An 18,248-nucleotide genomic window follows, 5' to 3' on the forward strand; every position below is an offset into this window, starting at 1 on the left:
TCCTCCCAAGTAATGTAGTTTCAGAGCAATTAATTCTGAAACGTCTTACTTGATAATTCAAGTCGTACACTCGAAACAAATTTGGTAAAAGGAAACTAATATTGGTGATTGGAAATAGTTAGTGTACAACATGAAATTGCTGTACACCGGAATAGAAAAAGAGATTGGCTGGACAGAAGAGGACTGAAAGGATGGCCGATCGGCTCTGGGAAGTAGCGAACCATTACACTGGCTGCACGATTCGATCAACAGCGGCTTGTTGGTCTCGGGGTCTGACTCTTGCTTCGTTGATAGCATTGATTAATAGTCAAAAGGTCTTGGGCTCCAATCGCGGATGAGCCCTGCTGTCTCCTCATATTTAGTGAAAAGTCATCAATTGGTTTATGACAGCTTTTCCATGTCGTTGTTGGTAGAATTGAATTATATCGAGAGGATGTTTGAGTTCCAGAGGACAGAGTGCGGAAGTTTCCAAGGTGCAACACACGTGAAGGAAATAAAATGTCTCAAGATGATGAGGAGATTGATGCTGAATGTGAATTTACCTCAAATCAGGCGGTCTCATTGATATTAAATGACAGGATAGAGAGCGATTTATCGAAGTTTGGGGATGACACCAAGATGGGCAGCATTGTAAGCAGTGCAGATGGAAGCACAAAATTACAGAGAGACATTAATATAATAAATGAACGGACAAAACTGTGGCAATTGGATTTCAATTTAGGCAAGTGTGAGGTCATCCACTTTGGACCTAAAAAGGAGAGATCAGAATACAATCTAAATGATGAAAAGTTCGAAACCCCTGTGGAGCTCCAAAAGGACTTAGGAATCCATGTATATAGATCATTAAAATGTCATGGACAGGCACAGAAAATAATCAAAGAGGCTAATGGAACGCTGGTCTTTATATCTGGAGGACGAGAATACAAGTGGATGGACATTATGCTATCACTATACAAGGCTCTGATTGGACCAGCGCTGGAGTACTGTGTTCAGTTCTGGGCACCGCACCTAAGAAAGAATATATTGGCCGTGGAAGGAGTGCACTGTAGATTTACTGGAATGATACCTGGACTCGAATGGTTAAATTACGAGGAGAGATTACACCAATTAGGTTTGTATTCCCTGGAATGTAGTGGATTAAGAGCTGATTTGATCGAAATTTTCAAGATATTAATAGGAACTGATGGGCAAGAGAGAGAGAAACTATTTCCGTTGGTTGGGGTGTCTCGGACTCCGGGAAATAGACTAAACAGTTAGGAAACACTTCTACAAGCAAAGGATTGTAGAAATTTGGAACTCTCTTCCACAAACGACAGTTGTTGCGAGCTCAATTGTTAATTTCAAACCCGTGATTTATAGATTTTTATTAACCAAATGTATTAAGGGAGCTGAGGCTACGGCGGGAAAATAGAGTTAGGTCACAGATCAGCCGTGATCTCATTGAATTGCGGAACAGGCTCGAAGGGCTAAATGGCCGACTCCTGTTCCTAAGTTTCTCATTGGTGCAGAATGCAAAATGACCATGTATTGGCCGGGAATTCAACCCAGGTCTCCCGCGTGGCAGGTGAGAACTCCACCCCTGAACAACCAATGCTCGGATGGGGAGTAGCAGCATGTGTCCATTTGGAATCCAGTCTGAACGAACATGCCGTTTACAGCTGCGATGGCTGAGTGGTTAAACCGTTGGTCTCAAAATTCCTATCGGTTTTCAACGTAGGTTCAAAGTCTGCTCGCAGAGCTACTGTTTAAAGATCTCTTCAATGATCAAATCGATTAACTGGAGTTAATTGACAGCATTTCCCTCTCTCCCAGAATGAGCTATACTTCACCGTGGCAGCTGCTTTTAATTGGGAGTCCAATCTTCTCTTGGTGGATTTCAAGACCCGAGAAGGAACCTCTCCCAATCCGTAACATAATTTCTGCTCGTTTGCAAAACTTGACATTTATAATCTTTATTTTCTTTGCATTCATCTCTCTATCTCTCCCTGTCTTTGTCTCTTGCCTCTCCGTGTTGTCCCTCATGGACGTTTCAGATTTCCTTGAAGGCTGATCTAACCTGCAACATGTCTCTCGCCTCTTCCCACTTTCTCGCTTTTGGGCCGGGCTCTTGTAGGTTACGGCTCTTCAAGTGCATGTTCAAGTGATTTTTAAAAATGCGATGAGGGTTTCTGCCTCTCCCAACCTTTCAGGCAGTGAGTTCCAGACCCCCAACACCCTCTGAGTGAAAAAAATCTCCTGCGCTCCTCTCTAATCCTTCTACCTTAAATCTATGCTCCCTGATTATTGATCTATCTGCTAAGGGAAATGGGACCTTCCGATCCACTCTATCTGGGTCCGTCATAATTTTATACACCTCAATTAAATCTCCCCTCAGCCTCCTCAGTTCCAAAGAAAACAACTCCATCCTATCCAATCTATTCTCATAACTAAAATTCTCCAGTCCTGGCAACACCGTCGTAAATCACCTCTATACTCTCTCCAGTGCAATCACATCATTCCTGTAATGCGGTGACCAGAACTGTATGCAATGCTCTAGCTGCGGCCTAACTAGAATATTATACAGTTCTGGCGTACCATCCCTGCTTTTACATTCTATGCCGCGGCTAATAAAGGAGAGTATCCTGTATGCCTTCTTAACCACCTTATCTACCTGTCCTGCTACCTTCAGGGATCTGTGGACATGCAATCCAAAGGTCCCTCTGTTCATCTGCACCTCCCAGTATCCTCCCAAGCAATGTAGTTTCAGAGCAACTAATTCTGAAACGTCTTATTTGATAATTCAAGTCGTACAGTCGAAACCAATTTGGTAAAGGGAGATCAATATTGCTGATTGGAAATAGTTGGTGTACAACTTGATATTGCTGTTCACCGGAATGGAAAACAACATTGGATGGACAGAAGAGGTCTGAAAGGATGGCCGAGCGGCTGTGGGAGGTAGCGAACCTTCACACTGGCTGCGCAAGTCTTAATTTAGTGGCTCGTTGGTCTAGGGGTATGATTCTCGCTTCGGGGATTGTATGGAATAATAGGCGTAGAGGTCCCGGGTTCAACTCCCGGACGAGTCCTTGGGGGGATCTCGCTACTTTTAGTGAGAAGTCATCAGTTGGCTTCTGACATATTTTTGGTGTTGGTCGAATTGAATTACATCCAGAGCACGTTTGAGCTCCAAAGGACTGAGTGCTGAAGTTTTCAAGGTGCAACACACGTGAAGTAAATAAAATGTCTCAAGATGATGAAGAGATTGAAGCTGAATGTGAATTTACCCCAGTTCAGACGGTCTCATTGATATTAGATGACGGGATAGAGAGCCACATATCCAAGTTTGCCGATGACACCAAGATGGGCAGCATTGTAAGCAGTGCAGATGGAAGCATAAAATTACAGATAGATATTAATATAATAAATGAATGGGAAAAACTGTGGCAAATGGATTTCAATTCAGGCAAGTGCAGAGAGCATCCACTTTGGACCTCAAAAGGATAGATCAGAATACTTTCTAAATGTTGAAAAGCTCGAATCTGTGGAGTTTCAAAGGGACCAAGGGGTCCATGTACATCGATCATTAAAATGTCATGGACAGATACAGAAAATAATCGAAAAAGGCTAATGGAATGCTGGACTTTATAACTAGAGGACAAGAATATCAGGGGATAGATATTATGCGACAGCTATACAAAGCTCTGGTTACAACACATCTGGAGTACTGTGTTCAGTTCTGGGCACCGCACCTTCGGAAGGATATATTGGCCTTGGAGGGAGCGCAGTGTAGATTTACAAGAATGATACCTGGACTCTAAGGGTTAAATTACGAGGAGAGATTACACAAATTAGGGTTGTATTCCCTGCAATTTAGTCGATTGAGGGCTGATTTGATGGAAGTTTTCAAGATATTAAGGGGAAGTGATGGAGTAGATAGACAGAAACTATTTCTGCTCGTTGGGGTTTCTCGGACCGGGGACATAGTCTAAACATTAGAGTCAGGACTTTCAGGAGTGAAGTTAGGAAACACTTCGACAAGCAAAGGGAGGCAGAAGTTTGGAACTCTCTTCCGCAAACGGCAGTTGATGCGCGCTCAATTGTTAATTTTAAAGCTGAGATTTATAGATTTTTTTTTTACCAAAGGTATTAAGGGATATGGGGTTCGGTCCCAGATGAGCCATGATCTCGTTGAATTGCGGAACTGGCTCGAGGGGATGAATGGTATACTCTTCTTCCGTTGTTCCTCATTGGCGCAGAATGCAAAACGCCCTGCATTGGCCGGGAATTGAATCCGAGATTCCCGTGTAGCAAGCGAGACATCGACCCTTGAACCACCAATGCTTGAATCTACTAGTGCTGCATGGGCTCATTTGGAATGCTGTTTCAACAAACTTGTGGTTTACAGCTGCGATGGCCCAGTGATTAAAGCGTTGGTTTCAAAATTCCGATGGGGTTTTCCTGCGTAGGTTTGAATTCTGCTCCCAGAGCTACTGTTTAAAGATCTCTTCAATGCTCAAATAGATTCACTTGAGTTAATTCACCACATTTACCCCTCTCCCAGAATGAGAGGTACAACAGCGTGTCCGCTGCTTTTTTATTGAGTGTCCAATCTTCTGCTGCAAGATTTCAAGACCCGAGAAGGAATCCCTCACAATCTGTAACTTAAATTCTGCTAGTTTGCAAAGCCTGACATTTATAATCTTTATTTTCTTTGATTGCATCTCTCTATCTCTCCCTGTCTCTGTCTCTTGTCTCTCTGTGTTTTCCCCGATGGACTTCTCAGGTTTCCTTGAACAGTGAAGGCTGATCTAAACTGCAACACCAGCATCGAAGGGTAAAGAAAAAACGGACTGAGACGGTAGGAAAAGTAAAGGTGAAACCCAGCTGCTGCAGCTAATGTCCAAACATTAATGTCTCTTCGCTGTCACAGTGAAACAAAGCAGTAATTTGATTAAAGTACACTTATGGTAGAGTGTATATTATCACGATGCCGAGACAGGCAGCAAACATATCAGAGAATAGAAATTTACGCCACAGAAAGAAGCCATTCGGCCCATCGTGTCTGTGCCGGACGAAAAATGTATCGAGCCTCATTCCACTTTCCAGCCTTTGGTCCGTAGTCTTGTAGGTTTCGGCTCTTCAAGTGCACATTGACGTGCTTTTTAAATGCGATGAGGGTTTCTGCCTCTCCCACCCTTTCAGGAATTGAAGTTCCCGACTCCCACCACCCTCTGGGTGAAAAACTTTCTCCTCCGCCCCCCTCAAATCCTTCCACCAATCATCTTAAATCTATGTCCCCTGATTATTGACCTCTCTGCTCAGGGAAATATGTCCTTCCTATCCACTCTATCTAGGCCCGTCATCATTTCATACACCTCAATTAAATCTACCCTCAGTCTCCTCGGTTCCAAAGAAAACAACCCACCCTATCCAATCTATTCTCATAACTAAAATTCTCCAGTCCTGGCAACATCGTGGTAAATCTGCTCTGTACCCTCTCTAGTTCAATCACATATTTCCTGTAATATGGTGGCCAGAACTGTGCACAGTACTCTAGCAGTGGCCGAACTAGAATATTATACATTTCTAGTATGACCTCCCTGCTCTTATATTCTATGCCTCGGCTAATAAAGGAGAGTATCCTGTATTCCTTCTTAACCACCTTATCTACCTGTCCTGCCAGCACCAGTGATCTGTGGATGTCATTTCCAAGGTCCCTCTGTTCATCGACACCTCTCAGTATCCTCCCAAGCAATGTAGTTTCAGAGCAACTAATTCTAAAACGTCTTACTTGATAATTCAAATCGGACAGTCGAAAACAATTTGGTAAAGGGAGATTAATATTGCTGACTGGAAATAGTTAGTGTACAACTTGATACTGCTGTGCACCGGAACAGAAAACGTGATTGGATGGACAGAAGAGGTCTGAAAGGATGGCCGATCGGCTGTGGGAGGCAGCGAACCTTCACACTGGCTGCCCAAGTTCAATCACAGCGGCTCGTTGGTCCAGGGGTATGATTCGCGCTTAGCAGCGTAACATTAATTGATATGCGAGAGGTCGCGTGTCTAAATCCCGTACGAGCTCTGGGGTCTCACTGCTTTTAGTGAAAAGTCACCAATTGAATTCTGACACCTTTTCGGTGTTGGTGTTGGTAGAATTGAATTTTATCCAGAGTATGTTTGAGCTCCAGAGGACAGAGTGCGGAAGTTTTCAAGGCGCAACACGCGTGAAGTAAATAAAATGTCTCAACATGATGAGGAGATTGAAGCTGAATGTGAATTTACCCCAGTTCAGACGGTCTCATTGATATTAGATAATGGGATAGGGAGCCACATAATCAAGTTTGCCGATAACACCAAGATGGCCAGCATTGTTAGCAGTGTAAATGGAAGCATAAAATTACAGAGAGACGTTAATATAATAAATGAATGGGCAAAGCTGTGAGAAATGGATTTCAATTTAGGCAAGTGTGAGGTCATCCACCTTGGACCTGAAAAGGATCGATCAGAATACTTTCCAAATGGTAAAAAGCTCGAAACTGTGGAGTTCCAAAGGGACTTAGGGGACCATGTACAGAGATCATTGAAATGTCACGGACAGGGACAGAAAATAATCAAAAAGGCTAATGGAATGCTGACCTTCATAACTAGAGGACGGGAATACAAGGGGATAGAAACTATGCTACAGCTAGACAAAGCTCTGGTTAGACAACACCTGGAGTATTGTGTTCAGTTCTGGGCACCCCACCTTAGGAAGGATATATTGGCCGTGGAGCGAGTCCAGTACACATTTACCAGAATGATAGCTGGACTCCTGGGGTTAAATCACCAGGAGATATTACACAAACGAAGGTTATATTCCCTGGAATTTAGTAAACTAAGAGCTGATTTGATCGAAGTTTTCAGGAACTGATGGGTTAGATAGAGAGAAACTATTTCCGCTCGTTGGGGCGTCTTGGACTAGCGGACATGGCCTAAATATTGGAGTCAGGACTTTCAGGAGTGAAGTTAGGAAGCACTTAGACAAGCAACTGGAGGTAGAAGTTTGGAACTCCATTCTGCAAACTGCAGTTCATGCAAGCTCAATTGTTAACTTTGAACCAGAGATTTTTATTAACCAAAGGTATTGAGGGATACGGGGCGAAGGCGGGTATATGGAGTTAGGTCATAGGTGAGCCATGATCTCATTGAATTGTGGAACAGGCTCGAGGGTTGAAATGGTTCAATCCTGTTCCAAAGTTCCTTATTGGTGCAGAACGCAAAAAGACCCTACATTTGCTGGGAATCGAACCCGGGTCCACCATCAGGAAAACCGGAAATTTTACCCCACATCATCACTGCTCGCATGCACAGCAAGTGTATAAATCCGTTTGGAATCTTGTTTGCACGAACGTGCCGTTTACTGCTGCGATGGCCGAATGGTGAACGAGTTGGACTCAAAATTCCGTAGGTTTTTCCTGCGCAGGTTTGAATTCTGCTCGCAGAGATACTGTTTAAAGATCTCTTCAGTGCTCAAATAGATTAATTGGAGTTAACTGACCGCATTTACCTCTCTCTCAGAATGATAGATACTTCCGTGTGGCCGGTGCTTTTAGTTACATATGAACAGACATAAGAACATATGAATTAAGAACAGGAATAGGCCATTCGGCCCCTCTAGCCTGCTCTGCCATTTGATAAGATCATGGTTGATCTGATTGTGACTTCAACCCTACTTTCCCATCTACCTGCTCTCACCTTTGACTCCCCTGTTAATCAGGATTCTATCGAACTCAGCCATAAAAATATTCACTGACCCGGCCTCCACCGCTCTCTGGGGAAGGGAGTTCCACAGACTCACCACCCTCTGAGAGAAAAAGTTTCTCCTCATCTCCGTCTTAAATGGGAGACCCCTTATTTTAAACTGTGGTCCAAACCTCTTTTGCAAGATTTCAAGGGCCGAGAAAGAATCTCTCCCAATCTGTAACCTAAATTTTGCTAGTTTGCAAAACCTGACATGTATACTCTTTATTGTCTTTGCAGTCATCTCTCTATCTCTCCCTGTCTCTGTCTCTTGTCTCTCTGTGTTGTCCCTAATGGACTTTTCAGGTTTCCTTGAAAGGCGAAGGCTGATTTAACCGGCAACACCAGCAGAGAAGGGTAAAGAAATAAAAGACTGAGACGGTAGGAAGAGTAAAGTTGATAAATTTGGAGCTAATGTATCCACATTTATGTCTCTTCGCTCTCACAGTGAATGAAAGCAGCAATTTGAGTGAATTATACTTATGGTAGAGAGTATACTGTGACGATGCCGAGACAGATGACAATGTCGTTTCAGAGCAATTCATTCTGCAAAGTGTTACTTGATAATACAAGTCGGAAATTCAAAACGAATTTGGTAAAAGAGAGGCTGATATTGTTGATATGAAATAATTAGTATACAACCTGATATTGCTCCACATCGCACATCGTACAAGAAAGCGAGATTGGATGGACATTGTGTCCTGAAAGGATCTCGGATCGGCTGTATGGCAGTAACATTTTTCATTGGCTGCTCGGATCTGTTGCCAGTTGGTCTTTGGGTCTGATTCTCGCTCAGGGAGTTTCACTGATTCAATTCCCGGATGAGCCCCGTTGTGTCCCCATTTTTAATCAAAAATCACCAATTGGCTTCTCACATCTTTTCAGCGATGCAGAAGGCAGGTTTGACTCATCTCCAGCAGAGCATGTTTGAGCACCAGAGGACAGGGTGCAGGGGGTTTGTCCATTCAACACACGTAGACGAAATTAATATAATATTTCAAGAAGTTGTACAGATTGAAGCCGGCACATGAATCTATCCCATTTCAGGCGATCCCATGGGTAAAGGATACAAAGGGTAAAGGATGCTGCATGGGCCTGGGACCAAACTCCTGATTTACTGCCGGCAGGCGAGGGCTCTACCACTGAACCACCAATACACACACGGCCGCAGGCAGCACGTGTAGAGTTGAATACATGTCTAGAACATGCAGTCTGGCAGAGTTCCTATGATAATCTACGCAGTCTGCTTTACAGCCGTGCGTTACCTGTGGGTTACCTAACAAATGGATCAAGACATGGTCTTGAAATTCACGCGGGTTTCAAAACCAGCTTAAAATGCTACTGTGAAATGCTCAAATAAATAAGAGCCGTGGCTTCCAGGCAACGCTTAATTCTCTCAGAGTTTTAAGGGATAATCTAGCCCAATGTTCACCGATAGGATTTCACGACCTAAGACTGAATTTCCTTTACGCAGCACCTTAAATTCTGCTAAATCACAGAATTTGGAGATTTATACTAGTTGTTTTCTGTACATGAATTTCTCGATCTCTGTCTGCGTTTCTTCTCTCTCTGTGTTTCCCCTGATGAATGTATCAGGCTTCCTTGAATGGCCAGGTCTGGAAACCCGGGACGGGACAAGGCTGTCGGATCTTCAGTCCAATTGTTATATTTCGACGGGATGAGCTTTGCTATTTTCCGTCTCTGTTTTCGGAAAATATAAACCCAGATGAGAATTCCCTTCCTCGGGTCCCGTCACCTCCGGGTAATGGGAATGAACCCGATCTATCACTCGGTCTTAATATCTGTATTCTCATTGCTTAATAAAATTACGGGGTTACGGCTATTTTGAGGACACATTTTAAAAATTAGCACATAACAGACTGATTCAAAATCTAGAAGCACGTGGGATTAAAAGACCGGTGGTAACGTGAGCACGTAATTGGCTAAAGGATAGGAGGCAGAGAGTCGTGGTGAACGGATGTTCTTCTGACTGGAGAGAAATATGCAGTGGGATCCCCCAGGAGTCGGTATTAGGACTACTGCTTTTCTTGTTATAGATAAATGATTTGGATGTGGGAATAGGGAGTACAGTTTCGAAGTTTGCGGATGAAACAAAACGTGGCATTGTCGTAAATAGTGAGGAAGATAGTAGCAAAATTCAGGAGGACATAGACAGACTGGTGAAATGGGCAGTCACGTAACAGATTTAAGGCCGATCAGTGAGATGTGATGATCTTTTGGAAGAAGAACACAGAGAGGCAGTATAATCGAAATGGAACAATTTATGAGGGGTGGGGGTTGCAAGAGCAGAGGAACCTGGGGGTGCATATTCACTAAACAGGGCAAGTTAATAAGGTAGTTAAGAACTCATATGGGATATTTGTTTTTTCTAAATAGGGGCATTGAAAATAAAAACAAGTCATATTAAACCTTCACAAATCAATGGGTAGGCCTCAGCTGGAGTATATTGTACAGTTCTGTGCACTATATTGTAGGAAGGATGAAAAGGCATTGAAGGGGATTAGAGCAGGTTGACCTGGATGATACCAGGGATGAGGGACTTCAGTTATTTGGAGAGATTGGAGAAGCTGGGATTATTCTCCTGAAGCTTAAGGGGAGACCTAATAGAGGTATTCAAAATAATGAGGGGTTTTGAAAGAGCAAGTTGGGAGAAATTGTTTTCTCTGGCAAGTGGGTCGGTAACCAGAGGTCACAGATTTAAAATAATTGGCAAAAGACCTCGAGGGGAATTGAGGAGAATTTTTTTTCACACAGAGGGTTTGTTAATATCAGGAACGCACTTCCTGAAAGGGTGATGGAAGCAGATTCCATAGGATCATTGAAAAGGCAATTGGACATGTGCTTGAAGAGGACTAATTTGCAGGGTTATGGGGAATAATCTGGGGTGTGGGTCTAATTTGGACAGGTCTTCGAAAGAGCCAGCACAGTTATGACGGCCGAATGGCCTCCTTCTGTGCTGTATGATTCTCTGATTCTCTGATTACCTTCTGAATCATTGCAATTGATGCTATTCAGTGTTGAGGAATCAAGAAAATTATACCCGTGATATTCGGCTTCCCCATTCGCTTCTGAATATCGCAGATTATAATGTCCAGGCGGGGGTGGGACTGAATGGGGGATAGAGTGCGGAGATTGGAATGGAAGCCCAGCAGAATGAACTTGGTCTCATCAGTTTTTGTTATTTTTCCTACCAGTTGCCCGAAGCAGGCGGTGAACCTTCTTCTCGAGAGAGGATCGTCATTTCAGTTCAGAAGGAAAAAGGTATCAAGAAAATCGGGTGATAAAGACACGGAATGATCCGGGACTGACAGCACATCCCTTTTAAACAGACACAGACACGGAATGATCCGGGACTGACAGCACATCCCTTTTAAACAGACACAGACACGGAATGATCCGGGACTGACAGCACATCCCTTTTAAACAGACACAGACACGGAATGATCCGGGACTGACAGCACATCCCTTTTAAACAGACACAGACACGGAATGATCCGGGACTTACAGCACATCCCTTTTAAACAGAGACAGACTCGGAATGATCCGGGACTTACAGCACATCCCTTTTAAACAGAGACAGACTCGGAATGATCCGGGACTTACAGCACATCCCTTTTAAACAGAGACAGACTCGGAATGATCCGGGACTTACAGCACATCCCTTTTAAACAGAGACAGACTCGGAATGATCCGGGACTTACAGCACATCCCTTTTAAACAGACACAGACACAGAATGATTCCGGAAAGATATCATAATTATGATGCGTAAGTTTCTCTAAAGTTGACCATGAGATGTATTCTTTTTACCAGGATACCACTGTACACTTTGCGTCCTGACAACCTCAACACCTTCGTGGAAGGAACTGTTGCTGATTTCAGCAAACAATGCAAAAACCTTCCCCCACCGTTTCAAGAAGGTTGGGACTTAAAGCTTTCTGGATGGACGAAATGAAGATTTCCATGCAATGACGATGGGATTCAAACCCACGCGCACAAAGCATTAGGAATCCATCGCCTTAACCGCTCGGCCACCCCGCCGAATAAACAAAGCGGAGAAAACCCTTTTTATTCAAAATGAAAATACTGCCGCTGTTTGCAATCTGAACAGAAAATGTTGGGAATACTCATCAGGTCAGGCAGAATCTGTGGGGAGAGAAACAGAGTTAATGTTTCAGGTTGATGAACTTTCGTCAGAGCTGGGTCAGAACAGAAACACTTTTATTTTCTTCTTTCTCAATGTAAAGTCCTGAACATTGAGGACAAGAAAGTCTGACTGGACAATATGACCCGCCCATGCACCCAAATCGAGAATGTTGAAAATGTCCAATCAGCTGCTGTAAGCAAACTTCGGTGGAAGAACAGCTTTTGCCACTGGATGCAGCGATGTTCGAAGAACCAAAGTCTGTGATGGTGAGTGTGGGGAATTGCCAGGATACCAAGCAGAACGATTCACTCGATATTTCGGCGGAGAGGCCGTTGATAAATTTCAGATGGAACAGCAACATGTTGAAATCCAGTCGGTGTGTGAAATAAAGCGAGTGTTGATGGAAGGGGCTGGGAGTTCAGCAGTGTGGGACCGTGTGCCGAACCACAGCAGTTAAATCCGATTCCCAATTAGTGAACCGATCCAAAAGGTGCAGGAGGAGATGTAGATAACCGGAGCGTGACGTAAATCGACCTGCTCATGTACATTCCCTGATAGTATATCCTATTGTGATGCAAAGAAGAAATTCATAATTATGGTACATATTTTTGTCTTATGCTGACCAGAAGAGATACTCGGTTTACCAGGGCGCCATTGTGCACTTTGATTGAAACTTCACCGGGATCACACCTTACACTCTCAACACTTCCGTGCAAGACTTTGCTGATTTGAGCAAACAGATGTAAACCAGCAATGCGAAAAAGCACTTCTCAGGAACGAAGGATTTTTCGTGAAGAGGCCAAAACAAACAACTCCACAAATTCTGGCAGGGGTGGGATTCGAACCCACATACGGGCAAAAGACGTATAATAAAACCTGGCACCTGGAGCAGCTCAGCCACGCTCTCCCCATTTAGTCACTTCTAATGAAAAAGCTTAGAGAGCTGAAACGTTCCGTCTGGTTCTTTCTCCACAGGAGCTGCCTGACCTGCTGAGTATTTCAGCATTTTCTGTTTTCATCTTTGTGATTTCACAATGGCTGTTTTCCTGAAAACACCCAATTTGACTCAAGGACTCAGTTCCAAGCATAACTTTCTGGGGCTCTTCTCATACGCAAAATGGCACTTTCCTTTCCTGCTCACATGCTTCAAAATCTGCCGTTTCCGAACAAAATCCCCTCCGCGCCGAGCTTTCAAAGGGCCTTTCGCTCACGGCCAACCTCCTGTAATCGACAGCTTTTCACCACTGCCGCTCTTTTCATTTCTCCTCATTCCTTTTCAATCGGACATTTCCACAGACCTATTAAGATCAAGCGGAATATTTCCGACCTGACTGCACTGCCCAGATTGCTAAAAGTGCACCTTTCAGCCGTCATTCGCAGCTATGTCGCGCCGCCCGTCTCTCCCGCACATCAACTACTCGGGGAAAAGCGCCAACGACCATGGAAACAAAACCCAGTTCTTCAGTTAACATCCCCCGTGTCACAAGATACCCCATAGAAATTTCACGGTAAAGTCTGCCGCTGTCCTTCCGAATGCCAGTCCTGCTTTCTCAGTGCTTGTTTCTAGAACAGTCTCGCAGATTGAAATGTATCGATTGGTTTTAAGGCACAAATGAACATTGGTGCGAACGGGACATGTGCCCCTGAGGAACAGCGGTCGATGTACAGCAAACTTAAAGGCGTAAGAATGTGAGAGTGAATGTAAGAGTAGGTAAGGCCGCAGTAAAGTCTCAGTGAAATGGATCATGATTGTGGAAGGAAGAAAAAGCGGGAAGAAGCGGCGGGTCTGAATTTTGGATCATCCAGAGACACATGAGAGTGCTCGGATGTGAAAGAGTAAGCGGGCTTTCACCATCCACAAAACATCTTTCTTTCATGTGGTAAATATTGATTTCTTGCAGCGTTCTATTAGCCTGTGTCGCGGAGAGTAAACCAAGCGGTACCGTGACCCGGATTTGCACCGTGGTTGTGGCGCCAACAATGCAGATAACTGACCTCATATAACCTGCCCCGTCCTCATCAATACCGCGAACGGCACTGATTGAGATTCACGGGGAGTGATCTCGTCGATTATTTTTTGTTGGCCCCCAATTACTAACAGATCTCACACTGTAATAGGATGAATTTTAAAGATGTGAGTATCTGCGCCCTTCCAAACCTCCACTCTCATTCAGTCTGTGCTTCCTTTCACTGCTCTCCTCCCGTTTACATTGCTGTATTTTGAACTGTATCTCCCGTCCAGCAGCCGATCTGCCCGTTCCGTTTCATCTCACCATTTCAACACCTAACACAAAAAGGTTAAAGTGCACATGGGTGCGTCATTCGAATATGAGGATTGAGATCACATGCGCAACGACGGTGTCTATTACTGATCTTTATTGATTATCTCTGGATCGGTCCTTTCCTTTAATCCTGTGCAGTAGCAGTGATATAAATTTGTGGATTTGAGGGTTGAGCCAAACCCAAGTCAGTTCCCCAGTCCCCAGGAGAAATTCTATAATTCCTGGACAATTTGTATTAAGCAGAATTTAGCAGCAAAAGGTATTATTAATGGGAGCAGTGGGGATGAGATTCATCAACATCCTGCGCCCTGTAAAACAGAGCGGCGGGCAGATGAGGATTAAATTAAATCCTAATTCACTGAATCCAAACAAGGTTTAAAGAAGTGAATCTGTCAGGAGTGGGATTCCTGATCCTGTGTGTGAGCTGCACCTGGGGAATTCTACCAGTGAGACAGGAACGTCCGCACGGTAGCGGCTGCATGTGTCCACTTGGAAACCTGTCGGAAAGAACATAAAGTCTCACAAATCTCCTCTGAATACCCTGCGCATTCTGATTTACAGCCGTGCATTAGAGGCGCTCGCAGCTGCCGTGTCCGAGCGGTTCAGGCGTGAGATATAAAACCCAACGGGGTGTTCCGGTGAAAGTTCACGGCGCTATTGTTTAAAGTTTTGTTCAATGCTCAAATAAATATGAACTGGAGATAACGGGCCGCCTTTCCTTCCCTCAGAGAGATTCTCCACCGCGGCAGAGCCTTTTAATTGGGAGCCCAATGGTCTCTTGCAAAATTTCAAGATGCGAGACGGAAACGTCACAATATTCCACAATTGGTGTACGGAGAGACTGGAGAAGCTGGGGTTGTTCTCCTTACAGCAGAGAAGGTTGAGTGGAGATTTGATAGAAGTTTTCAAAATCATGACATGTTTAGATAAAGTAAATAAAGAGAAACTGTTCCGATTGGCGGAAGAGTCGAGAATCAGAGGACACAGATTTACGGTGGTTGACAAAAGAACCAAAGGCGATATGAGGAAAACGATTGTTACTTAGCGAGTAGTTATAATCTGGAATGCGCTTCCAGAAAGGGGGATGGAAGCAGATTCCATCGTGGCTTTCAAAAATATTTGAAGGGAAAATATTTGCGGGTCTACGGGGAAAGAACGGGGGAATGGGACGAACTGGATTGTCCTTACAAAGAGATGGCACAGGCTCGATGGGCCAAATGGCCTCCTTCTGTGCTAAAACGATTCTATGATTTTATCTCTCCCAAGCTCCATCATAAATTCTGCTCACTTGATATTTAGGTTATTTTTTCTATACTTTTATCTCCATGTCTCTGTCTCTCTCTGTGTTTTCCCCTGATGGACTCCTCCGGCTTCCTTGAACGGCTCAGGCTGATCGAACCAGCGACAGCAGCAGAGAAGGGGAAAGATAGAAAGACTGAGACGGTAGGAAAAGTAAAGGACCAATCCAGAAGATGAATTCGTAACTAATGTCTACACATTCATGACTCTTCGTCCTCACAGTGAAAACATCAGTAATTTTATCCCAGTATAAGAAAGTCTTGAATTTATAAAGCGCTTTTCACGACCACAAGACGTCTGAAGTGTAGTCACTGTGATACTTGTGGTAGAGCGGATAATCTGCGGATGACGAGACAGACAACAATGTAGCTTTAGAGCAATTAATTCTGCAAAGTCTCACTTGATAATACAAGTTGCACGTAAATAAACGAATGTGGTAAAGAGAAGCTAATATTGTTGATATGAAATATTTAGAATAGAACTGGACATTCCTCTACATCGGAATAGAAAACGTGATTGGATGGACAGAATGATGGCCGATCGGCTGTGGGTGGCACCCCTTTATTATTAGTGGCTTGTTGATCTTGGGGTATGATTCTCGACTTGGGTATTTGCTGATTGACATGTGAGAGAACGCGAACGAGCCCTGCGGTGTTACCATTTTTAGTGTAAAATCACTAATTGGCTTCTCACGTCTTGTCAGCGGTGTAGTCGGCAGGATTGACTTAATCTCAGTGCAAGGAGGACAGAATGCAGAGGTTCTGACCACAACACACATGGAGAAAGGAAAATGTCTCACGATGGTGTTCAGATTGAAGCTGAATGTAAATGTATCCCAATTCACGTGACCTCATGAATGGAGAATGAAAATGCTGCTCCATTGGGCGGTAAAGGAACGCGAACATCCCGCTTGGCAGGCGAGAATTTTACCCCAGAAACAGCAATGCCCGCACAGGTGTTGGCTGCATGAGTCCAGCTGGAAACCCGTCTGCAAGAACATACAGTCTCATAGATCTCCTGTGATAACCTTCCGCATTCTGATTTATCGTTTGCAGCTGCGATGACCCAATGATTAAGGCGTTGGACTCGCAAAGTGATTTTCCCACCCAGCCTCGACGCAACACATGTGGAGAAAGGAAAATATTTCAGAACGGTGAGCAGATTGAAGCTGAGTGCAAATAGATCCCAATTCACACGATCTTATGAATGGAGAATGATAATAATCCTGAATTGAGCGGGAATCGAAGCCCGACCTCACCACGTTGCAGACGAGGATTCACTCACTGAAACAGCAATGCCCGCACGTTATCAAGCTCCAAGTGTCGAGTTGGAAACCTGTCGGAGAGAACATTGTATCACAGATCGCTTGTGATAAACCTACGCATTGTGATTTACAGCCGTGCAGCAAAAATAACAGTGGCTGCGATGGCCGAGTGGTGAAGGCGTTGGACTTAAAATTCGAATGGGATTTTCCTGCATAGGTTCGAATCCTGCTGACAGCACTATTGCTAAAAGTTATGTTCACTGCTCAAATAAATGTGAACTGGAGTTGACGAACCGCATTCCCTCTCTCAGAGAGACTCTCCAGCGCGGCTCATGCTTTTAATTCGGAGCCCAATGGTCTCTTGCAAAATTGCAAGACACGTGAAGGAATCTCTCCCAAGCTCCATCTTAAATTCTGCCCGTTCGCAGAACTTGACATTGATCCTATTTCTTCCTGTACTTTGATCCCACCTTGTCTCTGTCTCTGACTCTCTGTGTTTTTCCCTCATGGACTTCTCAGGCTTCGTTGAACGGCCACGGATGATCGAACCTGGAACACCGGCAGTGAAGGGTAAAGATGGAAAGACTGAGACGGGGGGAGAAGCAAAGGTGCAACCCAGCTGATGAATTCGTAACTAATGTCCACACATTTATGTCTCTTCACCCTCACAGTGAAACATCAGCAATTTGAGTCCAGTCCACTTATGGTAGAGTGGATAATATGCAGATGTTGAGACAGACACCAATCGAACCGTTGCCGTGGTGATGAAAGCTCCGAATCCTAAACACTGGACCACAAGGAAACGCTGAAAATTCTTTGCTGTGAACAAGCAGACCAACGCGGCCTTTCCCACTCGCCCCTTTGTAATTCAGGTCATTTTCGTGTCAGACAAGCTGCTCGCACAAAATGGCATTTTCTGTTCGAACTACTATCGGGACAGAAGGTGATGTTCAGGCAATGACAGCACCAAGTGCAAGTAGGCATGGACATGGAATGGAAAGTGAGGGAAAATACTCCCACAAGCTGCTGATGGACATGTTTCCATTTCCAAAATTCACGCATCGAATCAATGCAGCTGCTGGGAAAACTCCAAAGCAACGCAGGTCTATCGGGCATCGTTTGAAGCAACTGGCAGTTTAAAGTGTCATCTCCTGCTGCTCCTGTGGGGAGTGAGGGAGAGACACTGTCGGTATCTGCCGACAGTTTGATTTTGTACAGAACTGTACAGAGAAGGAGCAAATATAGCGGGGCTGTGAGATATTCTATATTATTCATATTTGACCAGAGGAATATCCGTAGTCAGAAACTGAAAAGAAGGGAGAGATAAGAGGCCTGAGAATAAACACAGAGCTGAATGAATCACGGAAGAGTGAAAGAAAAATAAATCTCATCAGTTCCATAGTGTCCGGTGCTCAATCCTGGGAGCTCCCCGATGGACTGGTGGTTAAAATTCAGTGCTCCCATCACCGCGTGGTT

General features: G+C 44.3%; 1 non-coding gene across 1 annotated transcript; it reads left to right on the forward strand.

Moving 5' to 3' along the window:
- Positions 1 to 16,927: 16,927 nt before the first annotated feature.
- trnal-uaa (transfer RNA leucine (anticodon UAA)) lies at positions 16,928 to 17,010 on the forward strand. Its single transcript has one exon. It is a non-coding gene; the product is annotated as a tRNA-Leu (tRNA).
- The last annotated feature ends 1,238 nt before the right edge of the window (positions 17,011 to 18,248 follow it).

The sequence above is a fragment of the Heptranchias perlo genome, unplaced genomic scaffold (genome assembly GCF_035084215.1).
Source record: "Heptranchias perlo isolate sHepPer1 unplaced genomic scaffold, sHepPer1.hap1 HAP1_SCAFFOLD_445, whole genome shotgun sequence".
Classification (NCBI taxonomy): Eukaryota; Metazoa; Chordata; class Chondrichthyes; order Hexanchiformes; family Hexanchidae; genus Heptranchias; species Heptranchias perlo.